This window comes from Pseudophryne corroboree, chromosome 2 (assembly GCF_028390025.1).
Source record: "Pseudophryne corroboree isolate aPseCor3 chromosome 2, aPseCor3.hap2, whole genome shotgun sequence".
Classification (NCBI taxonomy): domain Eukaryota; kingdom Metazoa; phylum Chordata; class Amphibia; order Anura; family Myobatrachidae; genus Pseudophryne; species Pseudophryne corroboree.
This window is the reverse complement of record NC_086445.1, coordinates 178497447-178508444: the sequence shown is the minus strand read 5'-3', so window position 1 is coordinate 178508444 and position 10998 is coordinate 178497447. Positions and strand designations below refer to the sequence as shown.

Genomic DNA, 10998 nt, shown 5'->3' with positions numbered 1-10998 from the left:
AGCGCCCCTGTCATGTAGCACACACCACTGTATTAATACATGAGGAAGAAGCGATATCAGCGCACATAACGTGCGCTGATACCACTTCTCTCCCATTACAACTAACAATACATCAACCCTTTATAATAATAACAACAACAACAACAACAACAACAACAACACCACACAGTAAGCACAATGCAGGATTGGTGTAGGTATTTTGTGTAATAACTTCCATGGGTTGTGTGTACCACCCTCACAGGTACCAAGTGAGGCAGCCATCTTGGGCGCACTGTGTAGGATTACGCTAGGTGTAATAGTCTACCCCTAGAAGAGATGACACAAAATGGGGTGATTGCAGCATCCCAATGCTCAGAATAGGGTCCGACAAAACAGTCAGGTCCATGTTTTTTTCATCCCATTCACAAGCGTAGCAGATGAGGCAGCCATGTTGGGAGCACTACAACGGTTACACTGTGGGAGGTGAGCCATACAAGGGTCCAATGCATATATGGGAAAACTGACACTTGTGTGTAGTATGATATAACCTGTACAGAAAGATCCACATGAAGTACATCCTGTCCGCGAAGGACCCATCCAAGGCATCCATCTGGGGCGCACTGCGTAGGTTGCCGTTGGCAGGGTGTGCAATCAGTGGAGGTACACATTACAGGAATAGCACACAGTCGGACGGAAAAAGACTGTAAAAAAAAAAACGCATGGTATAAACAAAAATGTAAATAGCCAATGGAAGAAGGAAAATTGGGTTAACATTATTTTGATAAAATTATAAATGTCCTGGCTCATGGGAGCAGTACAGGTGGGTATGAGAATGTGGGGGGCACGCTAAAGTTCAATGGAAATGTCTCTGCAGAGCTTGGACCTGGTGCTCTCCCCCCACAGTTCCTTGCTCACCTTGAGTGGTAGGCACGGGGGCAGCACCTGATGTTCTCAGCCGGAGGGGTGGTAGGCCTGATCCTGGAGTTCTCATGGTTGTAGAGAGGCCACATAATGATCCTGAGCTGCAGTCTTTGTAAAATTGTTTCATTTTAGAATCTAGAGTAGTCCAATATCCAAATCCAGTTCAAACTCCGATAATGAATTGTACCCTTGAAATGACATACTTCAAATGTATTCTTAACAAATGCAGGCCAAGGTTCTGACTGCAGCCCCTGTCAATTATGGTATTAAGTATTACATATTATACTGTATCAGTTGGCACAGGGTTAGGTGTGATCCTCAATATGTTCAGCAATCTAATTAGCAGAGGGGTTGTTGCATTGCAGACAGGATCACAGTAGCAGACAAACTTTCTTTGGGTGTGAAAAGTGTAGCCAGATAGAGATGAGAAATGCAGATATATAAACGTGAAATTGGTTATTATCTGTGAAGAAAGGAGAGATAGGATTTCAACTCCAGTTATAACTGCATTCTTGAAATGACATCCTTCAAATGCATTTTTTTAAAATGCAGGCAAAGGCCTTAAGGGGTTTATTTACTAAGCCTTGAAAGGAGATAAAGTGGACGGAGATAAAGTATCAGCCAATGAGCTCCTAACTACCATGTTACAGGCTAGGTTTGAAAAATGACAGTTAGGAGCTGGTTGGCTGGTACTTTATCTCCGTTCACTTTATCTCCATCTAAGGCTTAGTAAATAGACCCGTTAGTTCTGTGCACGTAGTGCAAGTATAATAGTAGCCAACTTTGCTCTCTGTGACTCTTCTTTATAAACCCAACCATTTACTTAAATGCCTACTGTTTATATCCAGGTTTCCTGCTCCATGATAAAGTACACACACCGGTAGAGCCGGCCCTAACCAATACGATGCCCTAGGCAAGATTTTGCCTAGCACAGATGCTAGTTCCACCTCTAACCCTGTACTCCTTTTCCAGCACCATCACCCCTCACCCATAGCAGTCCTCATTTTGGTGCTCCTACCCCCTATATTTTAAATAGGAACAGTGTGCACATTCGGTGCGCAACCCAAAATGGGGCGTGTTCTTGCTGGAAAGGGGCATGGCCGCACAATAATACCTCCAGTTGAAATTATGCCACACAGTACTGCAACTTTATTCACATTATATCATGCAATAGTGTCTCTTATTCACGTTACATCACACAGTAGTACATACTTGCCTACCTGACCCTCTCCATGAGGGAGAAAATGCTCTGTTCCTGGACTTTCCTGGTAATGTATGATTGCCATCACCTGTGGTGAAACACCTTTCTTATCAATTAACTAGCTCACCACAGGTGATGGCAATCATACATTACCAGGAAAGTCCAGGAACAGAGCATTTTCTCCCTCATGGAGAGGGTCAGGTAGGCAAGTATGCAGTAGTACCATGTTACTCCTCACAGTAGTGCCCCTTATTCACATTACACCACACCATATTACTCTTTATTCACATTAGACCACACAGTAGTGCCCTTTCTATATATTACACCACAAAGCAGAGCAGACAAAACAATTGCGTTAAGCACATATGCAATATGAGTTACAAGACTGTACAAACCGCTGTGCTTGATATAGAATAAACAGTATACAGAAATTTACACAGCAGGACAAAGTAAAATTAAATAAATAGTAAGAAGTCTGTATCCAGCCAAGAATACCATCCTATTAAAATTTAGATAGTATTGGGAGAGCCCCCTTCCAGGAACTGAAGAGCATATCCAGTAGTAATTTTAAATGAGCGGTGAAGAGGGGAACAAAGACATAGGGGAAGAGTGTCTGTAAAATTTTCCCAGACTTAAAAGAATACTTTGGTTCTTGTTTCTGTTAAATAAAGTATCAATCCACTCCATACAAAAAAAATGTTTCTATAAAAATGAATTGCAGGGGGAGAAGAGTGTTTCCAGGCAGGGCCAGATTAAGGCTGGTGGGGGCCCAGGGGCAACAAAGTTGTGGGGGTCCCCAACAGTAGCAGATCTTGCTATGGGCACACAAGATTTTTGCCCGGGGTGCCACCATCCGGAGGGCGCCGCCGCATGGCAAGATCCGCTACTATTGGTCAGTGCCCCCTGGTGCTGTGAAGGAAACTAGATGCTACCCGTCTAGTTTCCCTTCGTGGAGAGGACCTTTGCTGTGCAGTGCGCTATGACGTCATCGCGCACCGCACAGCATTGTGGGACTGGCACATAGACGCTAGGGGTCATAATTGATCTCTAGTGTCTATGCTGTGCTATGGGAGAGACGTCATGGCATCTCTCCCATAGATCCGAGGAGCGATGCCGGCGGAGGTCAGCAGCGGTCTGGAATCAGTAGCGGGGATAGTAAGTATTAATTATTTTTATTTTTTTGTAAGCGGCGCTACTCTAATGGGGGCACAACTCTACCCCCTGTAGAGTTGCACAAATGGGGGCACAACTCTACAGGGAGCATAACTGACCACGCCCCTGTATGAAGCCATGCCCCTATTTTTGCCCAGGTGCCACAAGGGCTAGAACCGGCCCTGGTCCCCCCAGTAAAATTGCTTATAAACACTCCACTACCACCCCTTGGACACCCCCCCTGGAGTAGTAGCCACACACAGACCGTCCACGGAGCAGGAGCAGCACACATGCTGTCCACGGAGCACCAGCCAAGGTAAGACCAGTGCCAGAACACCATTGTCTTGTGGGAATTCCCCTCACCAACCCATGAGACTCACTGAACGACCTCTGATGACCTCGTCGGAAGTGGCACAACTCAGCTGCCGGAGGAGTAAAACTACAGTTAAAAACTGCTGTGTGGGAGGGCCCCGGGATGATCGCCCCTGTTTCCCTTTCCTTTATCCGGCCATGTATCCTGGTTTGGAGGATGGTGTTCTTGGCCACAGTACTAATAGCCAGCAGTAACGTCCTACAACCTCTAGACATACAGTACATTGCCATCAAGGAGGATTCCCAACACTGCCCACTCAGGGGTGAATGGGATATAAGTCACCAAATGGGTTTCTGTATGCCTCTTAACCTGGAGCCAAAAAGTATGGACCGTAACTAGACATTTTGGTGCCCTGTGCCAGAAATAGAATTGGTGCCCTCTTCCACATATTTTTGACATATTTAATATAGGGGTGCGGCCACAGAATAGTACTAATGCACAGTACACCACACAGTAGTGTCTGTTAGTCACATTACACCATGCAGTAGTGTCTGTTATAAACATTACACCACACGGTAGTGCTCATTATTCAGATTACACCTCACAGAGCACAAGGGAGACTTACTGCCCAGCACTGCTTGCTGTAATGTATACAGCGGCCAGCGCTACAGCAGTTTGCACTTAGGTGGCCAATCGTGGTGGTTGAGGACAATGCGCTGTGGGCGAAACACCTTCTGCACTACCCTAGTTACGGCCCTTGGCAATCCTACAAACAATTGGACCAAATCTGCATTTTTAATATAACATTTCAGGAATGTTTAGGAGGAGAAAAGGCCCATGACATATCTACAGTGGGGTGAGAAATAAATTTGATAAATGAAACAGCTCGGTATAGGAACTTTGCCGCAACACACTATAATTAACCCTAACAGCCAGAATAACATGCAGTAAGGGAGGGAAACTGAAGCCACTTTGCCACTCCAGTACTAACTGTAGAGTGGGGTTCCATTGTATAGATAGACAGTTAAAAGATAGACAGTCATTAGATCAACACCATACGGTCGACAATAAAAAGGTCGACAGGGTCAAAAGGTTGGCAGGGTAAAATTGGTTTTGAGAGAATGTTTGAAGCTTGCAAAGAGGTTCAAAGTCTGATCGGGTGGGGGTTCCAATGGTGAGGGACCTATAGGTGGAAGTGGGAAGGGGTCATCAGTTGGGAAGAGAGATGCAGGTCATTAGAAGAACAAAGTGATTGGGCAGGAGTGTGGAGGGAGATGATGTCAGAGATGTATGAGGGAGGATTTAGTGAGGGCATTATAGATGAGAGTGACTCTTAAGGAGGAAAGGGAGCCAGTTTTTTAACTGGCAGAGACTAGAGGAAAATGCAAAGCGTTTGGAGCGTAAGATGAGCCACACAGCAGCGTTAGGGACTGATAGGAAAGAAGAGATATGGAAATCAGAGCGACCAGATAACAGGAGGTTACAGTAGTACAGTCAAGAGATGAACAGTGAGTGGATGAGTGTCTTTGTTGCCTCTAGAATGAAAAAGCGTCTTATCCTTGAGATGTTACTTTTGGAATAGTACAACTGATGGTATGGCAGAGTGAACAACCCAGTACTTAACCAGTGGGGTTATTTATTCAGCAGTTATGTTATTTGTGCTGCTGTACACAGACATATCACACTGTCTTCAAAGGTCTGCTTGATCCAGACCCCTGAGAAAGGGGTGATACACACACCAAAATGGCCATCGGGCTGGGGCTCATTACTATGCCTTTTAGTACTTTAAACCTGTTCATGCTGCTTCTGATGAGTAGCTTGTTCACAACTATGGCTCTGTGCTTTGTTTAAATAGATGGACTGAGATTTTTTTTTTTTTGCAAATACATTGGTGTGCTGGGCTCTGTTAGCCCTTATGGAGCAGTGGTGCACGCAGGAGGGGTTTCTGAGCACCCAGAAACCCCCCTGACGGACAATTTTTTTTTTTCAGCAAACACCCGCGATCAGCGCTCCCGGCCACTTCCTGCCTGTTTAGCTGTCAGCGCTTCTGCATCAGTCCACAGAAGCGCTCACTGCTGTACAAGCAGTTTACCCGGCAGTGCTCCGCAATCGTAGGCAGCTCTCCCAGAAGGAATAGTAGAGAGGGAGATTCTGCACTGGCCAGCATCCCAGCACAGAGGATTTTACGTCAAAAGGCAAGCCACGTTATATGTATATATGTGGGGGGGAAGGGATGCTCACTGTATATTTGGTTTGCAAGTATGCCATGTGTGTTTGCTATATGTGTGTGTGTTTGCTATATGTGTGTGTATATATGCTATGTGTGTGTATACTATGTGTGTGTGTATACACACACACACACACACACACTCACACACACACACACACACACGATAATGGCCCGACACTCCACTACATACAATAAGGTGCAACTCCCTGACCCGCTCACAGCAGTAAATAAATACAGCACTTTCTGCTATATACTATGTATGTATTATATATGTATATATGTATATATATATATATATATATATATATACATATTATATACACATGTATTTTATATATTTATATATATATATAAATATATAATTGTATATATATATATATATATATATATATAATATGCTGGTAATAAGTGTTTCAAACAAATAACTCACTCCGGTGCCCTCCAGGGGATTGCTGTCCCATAATATGCATGCAAGATGGCGGCACTCAGTCTTTCAATGCTGTGAAAAATGTGTTTTTATTTTCAACGTTTCGGGCCCATGCTATCCTGACGATGGGCATGGGCCTGAAACGTTGAAAATAAAAGCACATTTTTCCAAGCATTGAAAGTTTCTGAGTGCCGCCATCCTGCATGTATATATATATATATATATATATTGCAAAAAAGTTCCACGCTGTGGAAGGTGCACTCTCGCTGCAAAATACTCAATCAGCCATAATCACTTCTTCTTTATCACCGATTACGTTATTGTCGACATTTCGGTCTGTTCACAGACCTTTCTCAAGACAGGTGATACATCCGATCAATTTTTCCACTAACTTTAAATATATAAATTCTTCTGCAAAGGACAATATTTACAATTACAATCACATGCCTCGCCGGCCCCTACGTGAATACCGAACCACAATTACACAGACCCACCACCTTACTATAAATAAGAGCGGTACATCTAATGAATATCATGCATACCTCCCAACTTTGGCTGCTTAGAAAGAGGAACACACGCGCGGCGACGCGCGCTCCAGAAAAGGGGGCGTGACTTCGCGGAAGACAGCGATCGCGAGCCACGCCCCCGATTTCGTCACTGAGGGGTTATGCCCAGCGCTCTGTGAGCCGCTGGCATGCCCCCTCTCCCTCTGTCTACAATGAATAGACGCGCACAGCGTCTATTCACCGCTGCTCTGCTAAGCAGGGCAGCGAGAGACTGAGCCTCCCAACTGCCCCCCCAAACCGCGGGACACTGCGGCCCGCGGGTGGGACAGCGGGACAGACCCCAAAAAACGGGACTGTCCCGCGAAAATCGGGACAGTTGGGAGGTATGATCATGTGATCACCAATCCCTCAAACCCTAGACTTAAGTACCCGCCAGAGGCGTCGGAACTGGGGGGGCAATGGGGCAGCTCGCCCCCCCCCCCAAACATAGAGAGGCGCCGATCAGGGTACAGGAGGAGCGGAGGAGCGATGTGCGGTCAGGTGAAAGACTGCACATTACATCCTCCCCTCCGTGAGTGAACATCCCAGGCCCGGTGCGGCCCCTCCCCCATCATTTTCAGCCTTTTTTATTAAATTATTATTGCTGCCGCTGCGCTGCTAGTCATACAGCAGCAGCAGCATACCTGCAGTCTGACGAGCTCCGCCTCCTTGAGCTCTGCGAGGTTCCCGGCCGTCAGCATGAGGGAGGAGGATCGCTATGGATGCAGGCGGCGGACCTACTGAGCCTAGAGGCGGACAGGTGAGCGGGAACGGAGAGGGTGAGGAGGCTGGCTGTGGACTGTGCGGCAGGAGCATCCCCGGGGACAGCGTAGGGGAGAGAGGGAAGAGGCGGCTGGAGGCATCATGACAGCGGGGGAGGGGGAGGAAGCTGCCTGTGACGCTGGAAGCATCCCCTTTGCTCTGTGAAAGGGGGGGGAGGAGGCTGTCTGTGCTGCTGGGAGGCATCCCCTGCCCCTGTCATCGTGCAGTGGGTGGGTGGGTGGGGGGGGTTAGGAGGTTGGCTGTGCCCTATCATCCACTATCCACCTGTCACCATCACCATGTCACCCACTATCCACTTGTCACCCTCACCATGTCACCCGCTATCCACCTGTCACCCGCTATCCCACCTGTCACCCTCACCATGTCACCCGCTATCCACCTGTCACCCTCACCATGTCAACCGCTATCCACCCGTCACCCTCATCATGTCACCCGCTATCCACCCGTCATCCTCACCATGTCACCCGCTATCCACCCGTCACCCTCACCATGTCACCCGCTATCCACCTGTCACCCGCTATCCCACCTGTCACCATCACCATGTCACCCGCTATCCCCCCCGTCACCCTCACCATGTCACCCGCTATCCACCTGTCACCCGCTATCCCACCTGTCACCATCACCATGTCACCCGCTATCCCCCCGGCACCCTCACCATGTCACCCGCTATCCACCCATCACCCTCACCATGTCACCCACTATCCCCCTGTCACTCTCACCATGTCACCTGCTACACCCCCTGTCACCCTCACCATGTCACCCGCTATCCCCCTGTCACCCTCACCATGTCACCCGCTATCTCCCTGTCACCATCACCATGTCACCCGCTATCCCCCTGTCACCCACACCATGTCACCCGCTATCCCCCTGTCACCCTCACCATGTCACCTGCTATCCCCTCCGTCACCCTCACCCACTATCCCCCGTCAACCTCACCATGTCGCCCGCTATCCCCCCTGTCACCCTCACCATGTCACCCCCTAACTCCCTGTCACCCTCACCACGTCACCCTCTATCCCCCTGTCACCCTCACCATGTTACCCCTTATCCCGCTGTCACCCTCACCATGTCACCCGCTATCACCCTCACCATGTCACCCTCACCATGTCACCCGCTATCCCCCTGTCACCCTCACCATGTCACCTGCTATCCCCCTGTCACCTTCACCATGTCACTTGCTATCCCCCCTGTCACCCTCACCATGTCACCCTCACCATGTCACCCACTATCCCCCTGTCACCCTCACCATGTCGCCCACTATCCCCCTGTCACCCTCACCATTTCGCCCACTATCCCCCGGACACCCTCACCATGTCACCCACTATCTCCCTGTCACTCTCACCATGTCACCCACTATCCACCCGTCACCCTCACCATGTCACCCACTATCCCCCTGTCACCCTCACCATGTCACCCACTATCTCCCTGTCTTTCTCACCATGTCACCCACTATCCACCTGTCACCCTCCCCTTCAGTGTCCCTGCCCTCACCCGCCATGAAACTCCCCGTCAGCGTCCCTGCCCTCACCCTTCATGTAGCTCCCCCCTCAGTGTGCACTCACTCTCCCTCTAACTCCCCCCTCAGCATCCCAGCCCTCACCTTCCCTGTAACTCCCCCTCAGCGTCCCAGCCCTCATCCTCCCTCTAACTGCACCCTCAGTGCCCCTGCCCTCACCCACCCTGTAACTCCCCCCTCAGTGCTCCTCACACTCCTTCTAACTCCCTGTCAGCATTCATACCCTCAGTCTCCCTGTAACTCCCCCTCATCATCCCTGCCCTCATCCTCCCTTTAACTCCCCCCTCAGCATCCCTGCCCTCCCTGTAACTTCCTCTCAGCATCCCTACTCTCACCCCCCCTGTAGCTCCCCCCTCAGCGTCCCAGCCCTCAGCCTCCCTGTAACTCCCCCCTCAATATCCCTGCCCTCCCTGTAACTCCCTTTCAGCATCCCTGCCCTCACACTCCCTGTAACTACCAAGGCCACTGCTAAAAGTCACCTCGACGCCCCAGCACTGCACTGGTCACTGCTAGTGCTTGACCTACTCTCTCCCTGCTACATGGGGCACATGGTGGGAAACTAGAGTGGCATGGGAGAGCTGAGCTGCTAATTTTGCTGTTCTGTGTTCAAATAGTCGCCACCTCCAGGGGTAGTGTATATTTGCCGTGCAAGTGTGCGATTGCATGTGTAGCCGAGCTGCTAAAATACACTAAAATCAACTTTGTGCAGTCTCTGCGCAGCTCAGGACTTACTCCTACAGTGCGATCACATCAGGCTGATAAGGGCCGGAGCTGACATCAGACACCCTCCCTAAAAACGCTTGGGGACACCTGCGATTTTCTGGACACTCCCAGTAAACGGTCAGTTACCACCTACAAACGGCCTCTTCCTGTCAATCACCTTGCGAACACCTGTGCAAACGGATTTTTTTAATCATCCCCTCGCTGACCAGAGATGCCCTTTGTTGCTGTCCAATGCGCGTGCGCAGTTAATACCTGATTGCCCACTGTGCGAAAACATACAGCAGCGATCAGATCTGAATGATCCCCTTAGTGTGGATCTGGCCTTCTCAGTGTATTTCAGGTGGATCTGGCCTTTAGCGATTCAGCAATTTAGGGGCGCCAAAATGAGATTATATCTTGCCCCCCCAACCTAAAAACGTTCTGACGCCCCTGGTACCCGCGGGACACGTGAGTCATGGAGAGACTAATTCACAAGCCGGCAGCACACCAGTAAGGTCTCCACCACCCGTTACCTGATGATAGGTTCTCCAATATACGGATACAGTTATTCACATCAAAGGAAGCAAGCGATGCCCCCTATAATAAAATCAAGTACCACTCAAATAACAGTCTCCAATTCAGAGGGTCAATGATATCTAACAATCCATCATAGATTATAGTTCAAAGGGTACTTACACAGGTCAGGTCTCATCGCACTCCTAACTGTATAGCTCAACTAACAAATGCCAAGCTATTTAACATGAACCGGCCGGAAGTGACCTCTGTGACCGGAAGTAACATGGAGAGGGATCGTTAGGATCTCCAGCGCAGATTAAACGGGTCATGCCCATCAAACAATGCTCACTCGGGCTGTACCAGTATAAGAGATACAGTGAACGTGTTAAGTATAACAGCCGCGCTGACCCGTGTAGAATTACACGAATTACACGAGATGCGGTCCATGGGACCGGAAATGACGTCCCTTGCCACAACAACAAAAATATCGTCTATGAATCTACGGAAAAAAAATTATCTTATGCCCGTATTGAGGTAGAATATGGGTGTTCTCATAACATGACATAAAGAGGTTTGCACAGGATGGGGCCAAATTAGTCCCCATCGCTGTGCCATAAAGTTGCATTTAAAAATCTTTTTTTTTACAAAGAAAGTGATTATATGTCAGTACTAATTCCGTCAGCTCCAATAGGAACTCGGTCGGAAAATTAGTA

At 48.7% G+C, this 10998-nt stretch overlaps 1 long non-coding RNA gene across 1 annotated transcript in view; it reads right to left on the bottom strand.

The window, feature by feature from the left end:
* LOC135006786 (uncharacterized) overlaps positions 1-10998 on the bottom strand; it is a 72474-nt gene that overhangs the window by 4175 nt on the left and 57301 nt on the right. The window contains exons 4-5 of the long non-coding RNA XR_010206911.1: positions 895-1363; positions 528-680 (exon numbers count right to left, since the gene is read on the bottom strand). This is a non-coding gene — a long non-coding RNA (uncharacterized LOC135006786). The remainder of the gene's footprint in view (positions 1-527; positions 681-894; positions 1364-10998) is intronic.